General features: G+C 36.4%; 1 long non-coding RNA gene across 1 annotated transcript; it reads left to right on the top strand.

The window, feature by feature from the left end:
- Positions 1-9,501: 9,501 nt before the first annotated feature.
- LOC123390420 lies at positions 9,502-16,868 on the top strand. Its single transcript, XR_006604996.1, has 4 exons — positions 9,502-9,640; positions 13,155-13,743; positions 14,948-15,069; positions 16,018-16,868. It is a non-coding gene; the product is annotated as an uncharacterized LOC123390420 (long non-coding RNA).
- The last annotated feature ends 618 nt before the right edge of the window (positions 16,869-17,486 follow it).

The following is a 17,486-nucleotide window of genomic DNA, read 5'->3' on the forward strand; positions in this document are numbered from 1 at the left end:
AATGGGCAAAAACTGACAGCTTTTCCCCTAAGGTCAGGAACACAGCAGGATTGTCCACTATCACCACTGCTGTTCAACATAATACTAGAAGTCTTAGTCTCAGCAATCAGAAAACAAAAAGAAATAAAAGATATCCAAATCAGCAAAGAAGTCAAACTCTCACTCTTTGCAGATAACATCATACTCCATGTGGAAAAACCAAAAGACTCCATCACAAAATTGCTAGAACCCATAAAGGAATTCAGCAAAGTGTTAGGATATAAAATCAATGAACAGAAATCAACTGCATTTCTATACACCAACAGTGAGACAGAAGAAAGAAATTAAGGAGTTTATCCCATTTACAATTGCACCCAAAACCATTAAATATTTAGGAATAAACCTAACCAAAGAGGCAAAGATACTTACTCAGAAAACTCTAGAACACTTATGAAAGAAATTGAGGAAGGTACAAAAAAATGGGAAAACGTTCCATGCTCATGGATTGGAAGAACAAATATTATTAAAATCTCTACACTATTGAGAGCGATCTACAAATTCAATGCAATCCCTATCAAAATACTTTCTCCAGAGAGCTGGAACAAATAATCCTAAAATTAGTATGGAATCAGGAAAGACCCCAAATAGCCAAAGGAATGTTGAAAAGGAAAACCAAAACTGGCAGTATCACAATTCCAGACTTCAAACTCTATTACAAAGCTGTAATCAAGACAGTATGTTACTAGCACAAAAACAGACACATAGATCAACATAACAGATACAGAACCCAGAAATGGACCTTTATGGTCAATTAATCTTTGATAAAGCAGGAATGAATATCCAATGGGAAAAAGACAGTCTCTTCAACAAATGTTGTTGGGAAAATTGGACAGCCACATTCAGAAGAATGAAACTGGACCATTTTCTTACACAATACACAAAAATAGACTCAAAATGGATGAAAGATCTAAGTGTGAGACAGGGATCCACACAAATCCTAGAAGACTGCACAGACAGCAACCTCTGTGTCCTCTGCTACAGGAACTTCTTACTAGACATGTCTCCAAAGGCAAGGGAAACAAAGGAAAAATGTACTACGGGGTCTTTATCAAAATAAAAACTTTTGCACAGCAAAGGAAACAGTAAAAAAAAAAACAAAAAACAAAAAGACAACATATAGAATGGGAGAAGATATTTGCAAATGACATATCAGATAAAGGGCTAGCATCCAAAATGTATAAAGAACTTCTCAAACTCAACACCCAAAGAACAAATAATCCAATCAAAAAATGGGCAGAGGACATGAACAGACATTTCTCCAAAGAAGACATCCAGACGGCCAAAGACACATGAAAAAATGCTCCACAACACCCAGCATCAGGGAAATACAAATCAAAACCACAATGAGATATCACTTCACACCAGTCAGAATGGCTAAAATTAACAGGTTTGGAAATGATGGATGTTGGCAAAAATTCAGAAGAAGGGGAACCCTCTTACACTGTTGGTGAGAATGCAAGCAGGTGCTGCTTTCTCTGGAAAACAGTAGGGAAGTTCCTCAAAATTTGAAAAGAGCTACCTTATGACCCAGCAATTGCACTACGGGGTATTTACCTCAAAGATACAAATGTAGTCATCTGCAAGGGCACCTGCACCCCAGTGTTTATAGCACCAATGTCCACAATAGCCAAACTATGGAAAGATTCCATCGACAGATAGATAAAGAAGATGTGGTATATATACACAATGCAATATTGCTCAGCCATCAAAAAAAAAAAAAAAAGAAAAAGAGAAATCCTTCCATTTGCGATGATGTGGATGGAACTAGAAGGTACTATGTTAAGGAAAGTCAGTCAGAGAAAGATAATTATTTATGATCTCACTGATACTGATACTGGAACATACAAAACAAAACAGAAGATCATAGGGGAAGAGAGGAAAAAATAAAACAAGATGAAACCAGAAAGGGAGACAAACCATAGGAGACTCTGTGTGTGTGTGTGTGTGTATTTTATTTTATTTTCATTTTTTAATAATTTCTTATTATTAAATTAATATATAATGTATTATTAGCCCCAGGGGTACAGGTCTGTGAATCACCAGGTCTGTGAACTCACCATAGCACATACCTTCCCCAATGTCCATAACCCCACCACCCTATCCCTACCCCGCTACCCCGGGCAACACTAAGTTTGTTTTGTGAGATTAAGAGTCTCTTATGGTTTGTCTCCCTCCCGATCCCATCTTGTCTCATTTATTCTTTTCCTACTTTCCAAGCCCCCCATGTTGCCTCTCAAGTTCCTCCTATCAGGAAGATCATATGATAATTGTCTTTCTCTGATTGACTTATTCCACTAAGCATAATACCCTCTAGTTCCATCCACGTTGTTGCAAATGGCAAGATTTCATTTCTTTTGATGGATGCATAGTATTCCATTGTGTATATATACCACATCTTCTTGATCATTCATTTGTTGATGGACATCTAGGTTCTTTCCATAGTTTGGCTATTGTGGACATTGCTGCTATAAACATTTGGGTGCATGTGCCCCTTTGGATCACTACATTTGTATCTTTAGGGTAAATACCCAGTAGTGCAATTGCTCGGTCATAGCTCTATTTTCAACTTTTTGAGGAACCTCCATACTGTTTTCCAGAGTGGCTGCACCAGCTTGCATTCCCACCAACAGTGTAGGAGGGTTCCCCATAGGAGACTCTTAATCACAGGAAACAAACTGAGGGTTGGTGGAGGGGAGAGGGGAGAGGGATGGGGTAACTGGGTGATAGACATTAAGGAGGGCCTGTGATGTAAAGAGCACTGGGTATTATATAAGACTGATAAATCACAGGCCAGCATCTCTGAAACCAATAATACATTATATGTTAAATAATTCAATTTAAATTAAAAAAATAGAAGGGCTAAGATATTCTCACAGCTTCTACAATTGTATATATATTTTGACGGTTCTCACATTTCAAACTCTTAGATTCCATATTTCTCTCTTGAGCATATGGTCTGAGTATCCAATTTCCTAAGCATCTTCATTTGGTTCATGCCTCAGGAAACATACTCATAAAAGTCTGATAACCTTAGCTAAAAATAATAAATTTATGCAAACTCAGCCTCCATAAAACTTAACTTACTGAAAACAAATAGAAATGAAAAATAACACAGAAATGTTAAAAATGGAAAAAAGTAATAAAATCATTATTTATAAAATTATTATTATCATGTTATAGTGGTATAAAAGGAAGGACTATCTCATGTCACTGTCTCTCTCTCAAATAAATAAATAAATAAAATCTTTTTTGAAAAAGAGAGGGGATCCTTGCTAGGTACTCAGGTGGTTAAGTGTCTGCCTTTGGCTCGGGTCATGATCCCAGAGTCCTGGGATCAAGCCCCATGTTGGGCTCCCTGCTTAACGGGAGCCTGCTCCTCCCTCTCCTTCCTGCTTGTGCTCTCTCTCACTATCTTTTGTCATTATCTGTCTCTCTCTCAAATAAATAAATAAAATTTTTAAAAAAATTTTTTAAAAATTTAAAAATTTTTTAAAAATTTTATTTATTTATTTGACAGAGATCACAAGTAGGCAGAGAGGCAGGCAGAGAGAGAGAGGAGGAAGCAGGCTCCCTGCTGAGCAGAGAGCCCAATGCGCGGCTGGATCCCAGGACCCTGGGATCATGACCTGAACCGAAGGCAGAGGGTTTAACCCACTGAGCCACTCAGGCGCCCCCTAAAAATTTTTTAATTAAAAAATTAAAAAGGAAAGGAAGGAATTCATTTCTGCTGGAACCCATCTTCCACTAGATAACCAAAAAAATATGTATTCTTATTGCCAAAAAATTCTTGACAATAGGTGAAATAATTGAATAACTTTATGTCTGTAAGTTTTAAACATTTTTATAAAATTCATTATAAAAGAAATGCATGCTTATTATTGTGTAAGTTTCAAATAAACAAATCTGGCCACCCACTGATAACGACTTTATTTCCTCAGATATCTTTATGAATGTATACATACATTTTTTTGCAAAATGTGATTATTCTTAAATACACCTTTTTTTAAAAAGCAATATGGCATGAAGTCAATAAATACTTGTTCATTCTATTCCTAATACATAGCAGAGTACAGGATATATTGATAGCATTAAGAAAATATCTTTTAGGGCGCCGGGGTGGCTTAGTGGGTTGAGCCACTGCCTTCGGCTCAGGTCATGATCTCAGAGTCCTGGGATCAAGTCCCACATCCGGCTCTCTGCTCAGCAGAGAGCCTGCTTCCCACCCCCACCCCCCTCCGCCTGCCTCTCTGCCTGCTTGTGATTTCTTTCTCTGTCAAATAAATAAATAAAATTAAAAAAAAAAGAAAATATCTTTTAAATAAATGGAGAAATCCTTTATGACTGTCTTTAGTAATATTTTCCCCTTTGGCATGCTTATATATTTATTTACAAGTCTCATATGAAGTGAGAATTTTAGCTCTTTGCTATATATGTTACAAATGCTGTTTTCCCCTACTTACACTTAATTTTAGTTTTCCTTCCCCAAAAGAATAGAAAATAATATCTCAACATATAGCTTAATTTCATTGAATAAAAAAGGTACCTGGTTTAATTTTTTTTAAAGATTATTTATTTATTTATTTATTTGACAGACAGAGATCACAAGTAGGCAGAGAGGCAGGCAGAGAGAGAGGAGGAAGCAGGCTCCCCACTGAGCAGAGAGCCCAATGTGGGGCTAATTCCGGGACCCTGAAACATGACCTGAGCTGAAGATGGAAGCTTTAACCCACTGAGCCACCCAGGCCCCCAAAAAGGTACCTGGTTTAATACAAATGGTACTTTATTGCAACTTTTAAAGAAATAAATGAAGTAAATGCAATATAGAGGAGCAAAGGGCTAACTGCTCCACACTAGAGGTTCCCCTCCATTTAAATAAAGCTATGGGAATGATTTATAGATATCAGTGCTGAATATGCCAAAGAGCAGTAAATTTTTGAGTCAGGAAGACTTGTTCTTATCCCATTTTTGCCCCTCAGCAGCTGAGTGAGAAGGGAAAAATCACTTACTGCTCTAAGGATCTGTAAGCAAATGGCGTCTATTCTGTAGTCGATCCCTTAATAGATATTTCCAAAATAGATATTTATTCTTAAATATGAGAACAAAGTATATCAGAGCCCCAAATCAGCCTTAGGTTCTCTGCCAAAAATTTGAGGATAATGTGAAAAAATATATATGTTTTATATGTTCTATTTTTGGTTTTGCAATAATTAATTCTAAACACTTGGGTTTAATACTTCTTGCAGAGAAGTTGTGTTTTTGCTTTGTGGTTTTTTTTTTTTTTTTGACTCTAACAACTCTGTTGATTAAAAGCAAGTACTTTGTGTTCTAAATTTTCCCTTGAGAGAATCTTGGTATCATGAAATGGAACTATTAGGACAGTTGTAAGTGGAACAAGCTACCGAACAATCCTTGGAGGGTTTAAATATACTCCATTAACTTTAGTTCAGTAAAAGTAAGATCATGAAGTATTTTAATCTACTGTTTTGGGGTATTTTTATTAGAATATTACTGAATTAGAAATCTAACTTTACTATTGCTGTGTTGCCATCAATATGTTAAATTGTCAAGCTTTCTAAAATGACTACTGTACAAAGTCTACATCTCATGGTCACTTTTACAAAGTGGTATTTACTCAGCCTACAAATATTTACTTTAACCTTGATCTTACTTACGTTGATCTTTTACTAACAGTTTTGTCCAAGCATAAAAGCTCATCTATTTTCATGAAATTAATTCTATATCTTTCTTGGGGGTTGAGGAGATGAATCTATTTAAAAGTTTAATTTTCTTGGCAATTGGCCTAATACTATTTTTTTCATAAATAGCAGAAACCTCCTCCTTGTCTAGCCCAGGTCAGAGTATCACAAATTTTTATTTGTTTAAGTATGAATGAAGCTCACTGGTGATATGCTGTTTGTTGTCAGAATAGAAATGGTTTGTGATGTTTTAGTTAAATTATTATTAAAAATAATGGCATAACAAATATTTTCATTCAAAATATATGTTATTTTTGTTAGGACAATTATTAATGTATTATCACATTACCTAATATATACAAACCTTTTGAGGAAGCAGCCACTTGTGGAAGGTATGCTAGAATCTTTCCAGCTAACAGTGTATTATTTACTACAATTAGAGTTATTAACTGTGCTCCAGTGGCCACGGGCCTAATAAGATAAGAGACTGACACTGAGCCAAAAAGAACTAAGGCAGAAATTTTATGCTTTAGATCAAGAGACCAAGTGACCTAAGAATTGGAATTCTAAAATTGTAGAATTATAGGGTTTTAGAAATCATAACTCACATATTACTGATAAAGAACTTAGGAAAGAGCGAAGGACTGTCTAAAGTTCTTAGAAGAATCTGGCTCAATATATTCAATAGAATAAAAAATGCATAAATACCTTGTTAATTAGATATTTTAAAAATCTTTGTGATTTTTGCTGTATATGCTGTTTGAACATTAGAGATTATCAATAATCTCTAATTATTGATAATCATCTAATTATCTAATAATTGATAATATCTAATTAGAGATTAACAAAATCTAATGGTGCAGATTCTTTATATCGCATAATTAATTGGAATGAGGAAAAAGAAAACAATTTAACAATTAAGGATAAAAGATTATATGAATCCATACATGTGATAACATGGCATAAAATTAGGAACACACATATACACAAATGAGTGCATGTAAAATGGGTGAAAACTGAATAAAGTCAGTGGATTATACCAATGCTAATTTCCTTGTTTTCATGTTGTACTCTAGCTATGTAAACTACAGTCACTGGGGGACTCTGGGGGAAGGGTAAATGAGACCTATATACTATTTTTGCAACTTCCTGTGAATCTATAATTACTCCAAAATAAAACGTTTTAAAATATGAACACCACTGTACAAATGCTTTTTTATAATTAAATATTTAGAAACAATACATGACTGGCATTTAATATAAAAATAATTATGATCCTGGTTTAGTTCTTACCTGTTTGTCCATTTCTTAACTGAATGAGCCACCCAAGTGTCCCAAGTTTGCCCATTTCTTAACTGGAAATATTCCTAGAAATTGTGTCTTCTTCACACTATTAGAAAACTGATTAAAATTCATGATTTGGGGGACCAGCTATATGTTGGAGGACCCAAATCTTTCTACCAGCCCAGAGGTCCCATTTAAACTCCAACTTTACTAAATTGTTTTCACTAGAGCCTCACATAGTGTCCGACACCAACTTGGCACTCAAGACATACATTCAATAGAAGAATGAATAAATAAATGACTTTCCAAATATCTATAGAATGTTTGCCTTTGGAAGTTACATCATTGCCTACATCCGAAATGCAGCAAAACAAAACTAGTATTTTTTTTCCCACCACTCACCCACCTACCCTGCTCATTCTGCTAATGTTTATATCACTCCCTTTTCTACTATTCTCCCATCCAACCAAGATTTAACAATTTAAAGTGGCTTAGATTCTTCCTTCTCCTTTATTGACCTTATTGTACCTAAGCAGTTACCTCTTCTATTCATTTGCTTCTCAAACATCCTTTACATTTGCAAGGCTGTATTGACCTCTACTGACCTTGACTTCTATTTCATTCCTATAGCTACCATTTAGCTTCATTTTTTTACTCAATGATTCTAAGTTTTCTGCCTCCTCCTAATCTTGATTTACCTTCAATCTATCTTCCATGCTAATGCCTGGTAAATTTTTCTAAACTACTATTTTTTTCAGTACCAACCAAGATTATGGTAATCATAATCACTGCCTACCATTTATTGAATGCTCATTATTAACTCTTTACAACAACGCTGTGAAGGAGGCATTATGTATCTCCATTTTATAGAAGAGGAAACTGAGAGTTAGGGAGATTAACAATGTGTCTGTCACATTTTTTAAGCAGCAGAGCTGGGACATGAACAGGTTAGCCTGGTTCCAATCACTCGGAAAATACCATTTCTCCTAAATATGCATACATCTTGCCCACTCATCAAAACATGCCCAGCTGAACTTTGGATTGGCAAAAATAAACCTCAGTGAATAGTTACTGAGACCACTTTATTAAAGGAGTAGAACTCTGGAGGGTACAAGCTAAAGGTAAGGATCTCTTTTTTTTTCCCACCCTCCTTCAAATGTGCACTATCACTCTGTTCCAAATCTTGGTGCTCCACCTACACTACGTTGAAATCTCAGTGCAATTTTATGGTTTTGTGCTTGTTCTCATGTAGTAAATGAAGTTTTAGTATTTAGAGTCCAGTCCAGTGTCATAATCCAAACTCTAATCCCGTTCCATTAAAAAATTTCCCTTTCCTGGCTGAGTTTTGCTGCTGGGGTAGGGTTAGGGCAGATGGGAGGAGCTCTTACTTAACTACGTGGTTGTGACCAGCATTGGTGCCCTCAGGAACAAAGTCAAAGGTGACTGTATCATATGGAACCCTGCTGAGAACCTCCTACTGCATTTCCAGCTAGATTACCATCCTGAGAAGACCCTAAGCGGTCTAGCAGCAGCCTCCATCCCTCACACTGCCTCTTCAGATGGGTGTATTTTGTGGAGATGTCCATTTGGGTCCCTCCACAGATGCTCAGATCTAGCCCACAGTTTGCTCCAAAATAGCTTTCCCTCTCTCTCCTCTTGAATGTCATATGCTCCTTTCATTCCAGCCCCATTGGATCTGCTTATTTGCCTCTCCCACCTTTCTGGTTCTCTGCCAGTTGAAATGTAACTCCCAGCTAATCTCAACACACACCTTTCCCCATGAAGCTTTTCCTGAGTTACTTCTTTCTACAATGATATTCCCAGTCTCAGGTCTATAATCTGCCCCCTCCCAAAGGTCAGTTTTACCTAAGAGTATCCTGGATGAAGCAAGAAAAATGATTAATCTTATTAAATATTGACCCTCAGGTATATATAATTTTAATATTGTGTGAGTTAATAGGAAGTATGCATAAAGCCCTGCTGCTACATACTGAAATACATGACTGCCTCAAGGAAAAAGCAATAGTATACTTGTCCTGACCTGTGACCTGAATCAGTGGCTTTTTTCACTGAATATCATTTTCACTTGAAAGAACAACTGACAGAGAAATTATGGTTATATGGAGTTGAGTGTTAGGCAAAATTTTTCTTAAAAATGAAAGATGTTAAGCTGTCATTTCAAGGAAAACAAGCAACAGTGTTTATTGTCGATGATAAATTTAAAACAAAAATTAAAATTTGGGAAAACTTGCATCTGGCATCATGAATTTGACAGCTTGTGGTGGTTTGGTATATTCTTTGATCCAGTTCTCCTCAGGAGATGGGGCTTAGTTCCCCACCCCTTGATTGTGGGCTGGACCATTTCTACTGAACAAATATGGCTGAAGTGATAAGTTATCATACTGAGACTAGGTTATAAAATAACTATGCTTCTGTCTTAGGTGAGCTTCTTTATATTCACATTCCCTGTCCCTTTTTCTCTCTCTCACGCTCATCTGGGACAAGCTGCCAGGATGTAAGGTAGCCCTGGTAGAGGAAAGCCAACTGCTACATCTTGAGAACATGCAAGCAGCCTATGGAAAGGTCCACTTGGCAAGAAACTGAGGCTTGCAAGCAAACATGTGAGTAAACTTGGAAGTGGATCTTCTGAAGCTTGCCAAATGGCATATGAATGAGTTTGGAAGTGGACTGTTTCTCTATTGAGCCTTAAAATGACTGCAGCCCAGCCAACAGCTTGACTGCAACCTCATGAACAACCTGACCCTGAACCACCCAGCTAAGCCATTCTGGATTCCTGATCTACAGAGACTGTGAGAGAGTACAAACTTGTTGTTCTAAGTTGCTAAGTTTGGGTAATTTACTATTCAATAATAGGTAATACAATAGTTTCCCCAAACTTAAAGACTTTTCTGATAAGAGAAATGGTTATATTAGCAAAGGGTTTTGGGGGAGGTGGGGGTGTAGGGGAGGACAACAGGCTGTTTTATGATGAAACATGTCAGTGGAAGATCTACCAAAATCAAAGGACCAATATCCAAGTGATCAATTCATGATGTTACAAATCATGCATTGGTAGAAGATTCCATCAAAGTACAAGACAGACCGATAAATTTTATTGTAACAGACCACCCTAACTAAACTGACTAAACTATCTAACATTTAGTTACTAATGTAACTAAAGGTTGCAACTAACCTTTGGGAAACTACCACTTATTAAAAGGTAGTATAGGATCAAAGAAGACTATCCACACTTACCAGAAAAGAGTATTATGTAATATATGGGCTGCCAAAGTGAGCATACCAGGAAAGAGTATTAAAATATTTCTTACTTTTACAACTACATTATCTGTCTAAGGCTGGATTTTCTTCATGTATTTCAACCAAAACAATGTGTTGCAACAAATTAAATTCAGAGGCAGATATGAGAAGCCATATGTTTTCAATGAAACTAAACATTAAAGAGATTGCAAAAATGAAAACAAAATCACTCATCTCCCTACATGTTTACTTCGAAAAACAGTTATTTTCATAGGAAAGATTGCTATTGTCATTTTTTAAATGACATGTATTTGTTATATACTGTGTCACCAGTTATGCCAAAATTTAGCAGCTTAAGAGTATTTATTATCTCACCATGTCTATGGATCAGGAATCCACATGTAGCTTCTTTTGGTTCCTCTTGTTCAGGATCTCTCACAAAGCTATATTCAAGGTATGAGTAGAGCTGCAGTCATCTTAGGGCTAGTCTGGGGTAGGATTAGCTTCTCAGCTCACTTACAGAGCTATCAACAGGACCCAGTTCCATACTGCTGTTGGCCAGAGACATCAGTTCCTTGTCACATGGATCTCTTCACAGGAAAGTTACAACATGGCAACTGGCTTCCCTCAAAGAGAGAGAGAGAGCGCGTGCACAATCAAAACAGAAGACACAGTCTTTCTGTAACGTAATCTTGAAAGTGGCATCCCATCATTTTGGCTGTGTTCTTTTTTTTTTTTTTTTTAAGTCAATGAATTCAGCCCATACTCAAGGGGAGGGGATTACACATGGGCATGAATACCACAAAGTAGGAATCATTGGGGGCCATCTTAAAGATTGCCTACCATATGAATTAATATGTATTTTTATACATTTCTTAGTATTAATTTCTAAAAAGGTATTATCATAGATACAAATCACATAAACAAAAGCTATGTGGGGTCCTCAGTAATTTAAGAGTGCAAACAGGTTTTGAGACCAAAAACTTAGAGAACTGCTTTTCTCATAAGACAAATACTGGCTTTCCACATGGTAGAGATGAAGAGCATTATTCAAGAGTTGATAATTCATGTCTTACTTTTATTATCATTCATAATTATAAATTTTTTCCCAAAATGATAGTATTTATAATAACATTACAGATACACAAATGCATAGTGAAATATAGTGGCCTCTACCACAAGTAAATATACAGTAGGTATAGTATCAAGACTTGTAAGTACTGTATGTACTGTATATTCATCAATACAAAGAATACTTAATTTACAAATTTTAGTAATGCTTATAACAATAATAATACTTATATATAATATAGTAAGTGCTTAGATTGTGAGTACTCAATACTTGGTGATTTTATTTTATTATTATTCATTTATTATTTATAAATATAAATTAATATTTATTATTATTTATCAGCAAGTATTTGGGAAACTCTGAACAAAGAATAGTACTAGAGCTAGAGATATATGAAGTTTCTAGCAAGATTAATAATTTAAGCCAATATTCAGATGTGATTGCCATGACACATAATTTAACGATAGGATGAATAAAGTACAAGACTTTGGGCTGTGGAGAAAGAAGGAAGACAAGACATGGAGAATAGCCAGAAATAAAATACAAAACTGTCTTATGAAAGAAAAAGAAGGTTATGTTAAGAAATATGGACTATTAATAGCATCAGATACTATAAAGCTCAAAAAGAATGAAGACTGAAAAAGGCTTAGAATTGGTGATGAGAGTTTAAAGAAAATCTCCCAGAGGGCCAGATGCACATCTACATATGCAGTAAGAAAGCTGAGACAATAAAGGGAAAAGAAATTTTGGTTGGTAACAAAAGAAGGTTGCAAGATCTAAAGAACAGAAAATCTAAATATGTGCCTTCCTACTATTTACTACTTTCAGCACTGAAGAATTTTATGGACAGCCTGTATTCTTTATGCAAACCAAGAAGGCCAATTTTGAATTATATTTGTTATAATTTTAAAACCAAATATCTTAATAAACTAGATTTTAAAGATTTTGCCTTTGACTAAGAATTTTTCTATTTTTTTTTCCTTGACAATATTTTATAGCTAGATCCTTGATTTTTTTTCCCCCTGTACTAAGTGCCCCTAATCTGGTTTGATCCTGGAAAAATTACAGTTACAAAAATATACAATGACCATCTGTGATAATGTTGGACAATCGCTAAGGTTAAACAAAATTTTGGAGATCTCTGTTTCAACTCCTTTACTTTACTGATTCATATATTTGAGCCAAGAAATTGTAGTTCTTATAGACAGCTAGATCAAGCCTGGCACTAATATCCTAGGATCTCTTGACTTCTAACCCTGGGGAACCTTATTGACACCACATGATGCTACCTGACTTTTGACAGTATTTTCCAAAATTATTACTGGTGTGTTTTTTTAAGAAGATTTTATTTATTTATTTAAAAGAGAGAGCGCGCATGCTCATGAGTGGGTGTGGGGGTAGGGGCAGAGGGAGAGGGAGAAGCCGATTGCTACAAAGCAGGGAGCTCCACGCGGAGCTCGATCGCAGAACCCTGGGATCACGACCTCAGGGACAGACAGAGGCTTCCCCCACTGAGCCACCCAGGTGCCCCTACTGGTGTGATTTTAACAGAAATTTGATATTTTGGAACAGAGGGTTTGAAGGTGAAGAAACCTCTGAATAACAAGGGATAGTGGCTTGACAAAAATTAAAAGGTGTTTACCTTTTAGGATTAAAATTTTCCGCTCCCTGATGCTATTCTTGGGCTTCCTAAAACCGTCATCCCTTTTCTTCAAAATGATGTATGGCAAGACCTTGTGTCTTGGGGCTTCGTTTTCATCACAAACAAATCAACCACGTTCTGCACCACTTGCTCTTCTCCACAGGCAAAACTCCAAACCGCTAGGGCCAGAGGATTTCCGAATTGAGGCAGGAGTGCCGTTCCCCGGACCGACATTTGGATCTCAGGTGCCAGGACACTAAGCATGTCCAAAGTTGGAGAGTGAGTTGGAGATGCCAAGACTCCCTCTCTGGGCTTGCGCCGCATCGGGGGCCTTCGAGAGGTTCTGAGTACCAGCATGCCACCATGCAACTCGGGCGCTTCCCTGTGCCTGGAGCCCCGTGTCTGTCTCAGGCTCCAGCTGGCTGGCGACGCTCGGCCTCGCGCAGGACGTGTTGACGTCGCACATGATGGCCCGTTCCGCGAGGTCTGCGAGGAGTAGCGCAGAGGCTCATGGTCACACGTGATTGGAAGTGGGAGTAGTTGGACCTTAGGCTGCTGGTCTTTCACTTCCGGGTGGGAGGCAGCTGGTGGAGGCGGAGGCTGCAGCCCAGAAGGCCAGGAGGGACTTGGGGGAGATAGTGACTCAGCGCGCACGGCAAGGAGGCAGCCTGCACCTGGCATCTGCACCTGCACCTGCGTGACATGCATGGCAGCCTCCTCCGGACTGGACACTTCCTGGAGAGCAGGTGGAGGTGAGGACAGCCCTCAGGGCCATCAGCATTCCGAAGTCTCTAACCCCGGGCTAGTGTCTGCTGAGGGCAGCTTTGTTTATTGAAAGGAAAAGGGATCTTTCTTCTTCCGATTATTATTTTTGAAAGATTTTATTTAATTATTTGACAGAGATCACAAGTAGGCAGAGAGGCAGGCAGAGAGAGGAGGAAGCAGGCTCCCCGCTGAGCAGAGAGCCCGATGTGGGGCTGACATGACCTGAGCCGAAGTCAGAGGGTTTAACCCACTGAGCCACCCAGGCGCCCCTTTTTCTTAATATTTTTTAAACTGAGGAAGGATGGAACTTGAATCAAGAGATTTTGAGTTTGGGCGAAATTATAATGTTACCTAGAAAGTAAACTTTATATAGAAGATAAAGATATTTAGTTTGTTTGTTTGTTTGTTTGTTTTTGAAGTACTGATTTTGCCCCTAAACACTGAGCAGTGGTTATTCGCAGTGGTATACACCCCTCGATGTCTCAGGTCCTTTTCATTTTCTCATGAGAGTTCTTCCATAACGTTTATAGTAACCCAGTTTTATCTGTATATTAATGTATTTCATTTCCAATATAGCACTTATTAGTACATGGGATGACCTCATTTATTTGCTTGTTTCTTTATAGTATTTTCTCATGCAAAGTCAAGGAGAGCTGTGATCCAATATGTTTTATTATCTCCAGCTTTTAACACAGTGCCTGATGTTTGTTAATTAGAAGAAACCTTTTATGACTCTTTGGCCACCCAAGGCTAGTGCCCTGCCTCTTGCTTGCAAGGAACAACATCCTGTGTATTTCTGTTTTATTGCATTTGTATTTTATCATAACTGTCCCTGAACATGTCTGTGTTATACTGTGTGCTCAATTATTTAGAATATGGGCTTTCGGGGCACCTGGGTGGCTCAGTGTGTTAAGCCTCTGCCTTCGGCTCAGGTCATGGTCTCAGGGTCCTTGGGCTCTCTGCTCAGCAGGGAGCCTGCTTCCCCCTGCCTCTCTGCCTACTTGTGATCTCTCTCCCTCTGTCAAATAAATAAATAAAATCTTAAAAAAAAAAAAAAGAATAAGGACTTTCTTTGTTCATTTTTTTATCCCATGTGCCTGGGATGAAATGGACTCTCAGATTTTGCTTGAAAAGGTGAAAGCTATCCATAATAGAATTTCTGATAATCTCTATCTTTTCTAAACTTCTTAGACTATCTCAGAATATTTCTCCTCTTGATGGTATTTTTGCCCTGATATTGAAAGCCACTCACTCTAACTGAAGAAGGTAATATGTGTGGTGAAAGAATTAAAAATTTGGAATACAGAAACTAGGTAAGAGTCTTTGTTCTATCATTTGCTGGTTTGCAGATACTCTGTAAAGTTTTCAGAGCCTGGCTTATCATTTGTAGATTGAGATAGTCATACTTACATATGGCCTATGTAACCATTCTATCTCTTTGTATAGAATGAAAAGTAAAATCTGGCTTTAATACACCTCTTTAAAAGAAAAAACAAAGAGTTCTCTACTTTCCCATCCTCTGCCTACATAACACATATTGGACATACTTAGTTTTGAGTTTTATTGAAACTTACTTATTCATGTAAAAAATGATTGAAAAACCACAAATTAGGCAGGTACAATTTAAATCATTGGTCAGAAAGACATTATTTTAAATTAAGGGCATTATTACTTATATAAATGTTATATATAATCTTCATAATTTAGGACGGTGGGCAACTTTAGTCTTCTAACATGTAAGAATTATTTGTGTATAAAATAGCTTAGAAACACCTAAGAGGATTGCTTGGTACTGGCTGAAAATAAATGTAGTCTCATGGTGAGTTTACATATATTCACACTTAGTGAATTAAGTCTTGTCTGGGCTCCACTTCAAAGGCATGTCATCAACTTGCTGTTAAAGTTTTGGGTCAGAATAAAAAGTAGATTGCATCACTTACTGTATTCATTTTTGGCACTGTTGAGTGAACATAATTTTCTTTTCTATAATTATGTAGAATTACATGGAATAACTAGTTATCTTTTTCATTATGCTTGAACATTATTGGTTTGACCAGAGAGATCTTAACACGAGTATCTGTACATTCTATGACCCTAAGGGAAGGGACTAAAATACCCAATCTATATTGGTTCCTGCAAAAGTTAACTGCAGAAGTAAATAAGTCTAAAACTTAACCAAAGGCCATAAAAAACATGGATTGTGAATACTTAAATGTATTTAATATGTATTTCTTTGCTTTTCTTGACATGCTACAATTAAGATTGCCTGTTTCAAGGTGGAAGAATCTATCAGAAGATATGCAGCTGCTCAAAAACCTTTACTGATAGTGATGACTACAAACTTGAGGAACAATATGTAAGAAAAGAATGATTTTAATTGTAAAACATAGATTTATAATGAAGTTTCCAAAGGCTAAAATAAGATCTACTTTTCAATCAGAGTGGGATGAAATATATGTAATTTTTTCAATTGTTACAGAGAATGTAGTTGTGAAACACTCACCTTAAATTTGAGCAAATTGCTAGTGAAAAAGATAGCTTTTCTAGGTATAGAAAATAGCAATAAGTAGTTTGATTCTGTTCCACTGCATGCAAGCTCCAACAGAGTAAGGCTTTTGTCTGTTTTGCTCACCTACTGCTGAGCAGTGATAGCACATAGTACGTGCTCAATAAATAGTAATGAGTGAAAGAACTCCCCTTACTGCTATTACTAGAATAGCTATTGATGGTAATTTTTCACAGAAGTTGTTGTGGAAATTTGCTCATCAGGTTATTTCATTTTATTGCCTTGATTAAATATTGAGAAATCACATATAAATTGTTATAAGGTATAAATAATTATGGGACATTGATATTTGTACACATGATTAAGTTTTAGAAAAAGTTCATTACCATTATATTTGCAATTGTCATCTGCCCTTGGTCCAATCCAATGTCTTTGTCCCACCCTATTCTGAATTTCATGTTTATTGTTCCCTTTCTTTTTCTTTATAGTTTTACCACACATATCTGTGCTCCTAATATATTGCTGAGTTTTGAATATTTTTGAACTTTATATAAATGAAATCTTGCTGTTTTTTCTGTTTCTTTTCCTCATTCAAAATTAATTACATTCCTAAGAGTTATTCATCATATTGCATATAGTTGTAATTTATTCATTTTTACTGCTGTATAGTAACTATTATGGATATATTATTTATTTATTCCATAGTTAATAGATGTTGGAGTTGCTTATATTTTCTTTGTTCTACAATTATCATCTTTATTCTACAAAATATCAAAGGAATTATATGCTATCAACAAGTACACGTTCTTTTCCAGGAATGCAAAGATGATTCCCATATCAGGAAAGCTAATGCTGAATTTCTCATATCAACAGACTGAGGGGGGAAAAAAGTGATCATGCCCATAGATTATGAGATGGAAGTTGATAAAATTCAACAACCATTCCCAGTAAGAAAGAACAAAAACAGAAGGGGCATAGAAATATGATAAAGATTGTTTAGAATAACACTTGCTATTGGTTTTTTGGTAAGCAGTAAAATATTGAAGATGTTTTAATTGAAAACAGGAACAAGCTAGGTGTCCCTTCATAATCATTGTTACTCAACATTATTTTTGGAAGTCCTAGTGAATGCAGTTAAATAAAATAATAATAATTGGTATGGACATGGAAAAAAAAAGATTAAATTATTTTTTGCCCCTTGATGACAGTGAAAATATGGAAAAT

The sequence above is a fragment of the Mustela putorius genome, unplaced genomic scaffold, assembly GCF_011764305.1.
Source record: "Mustela putorius furo isolate JIRA1106 unplaced genomic scaffold, ASM1176430v1.1 tig00537350_pilon_pilon_pilon, whole genome shotgun sequence".
Lineage (NCBI taxonomy): Eukaryota > Metazoa > Chordata > Mammalia > Carnivora > Mustelidae > Mustela > Mustela putorius.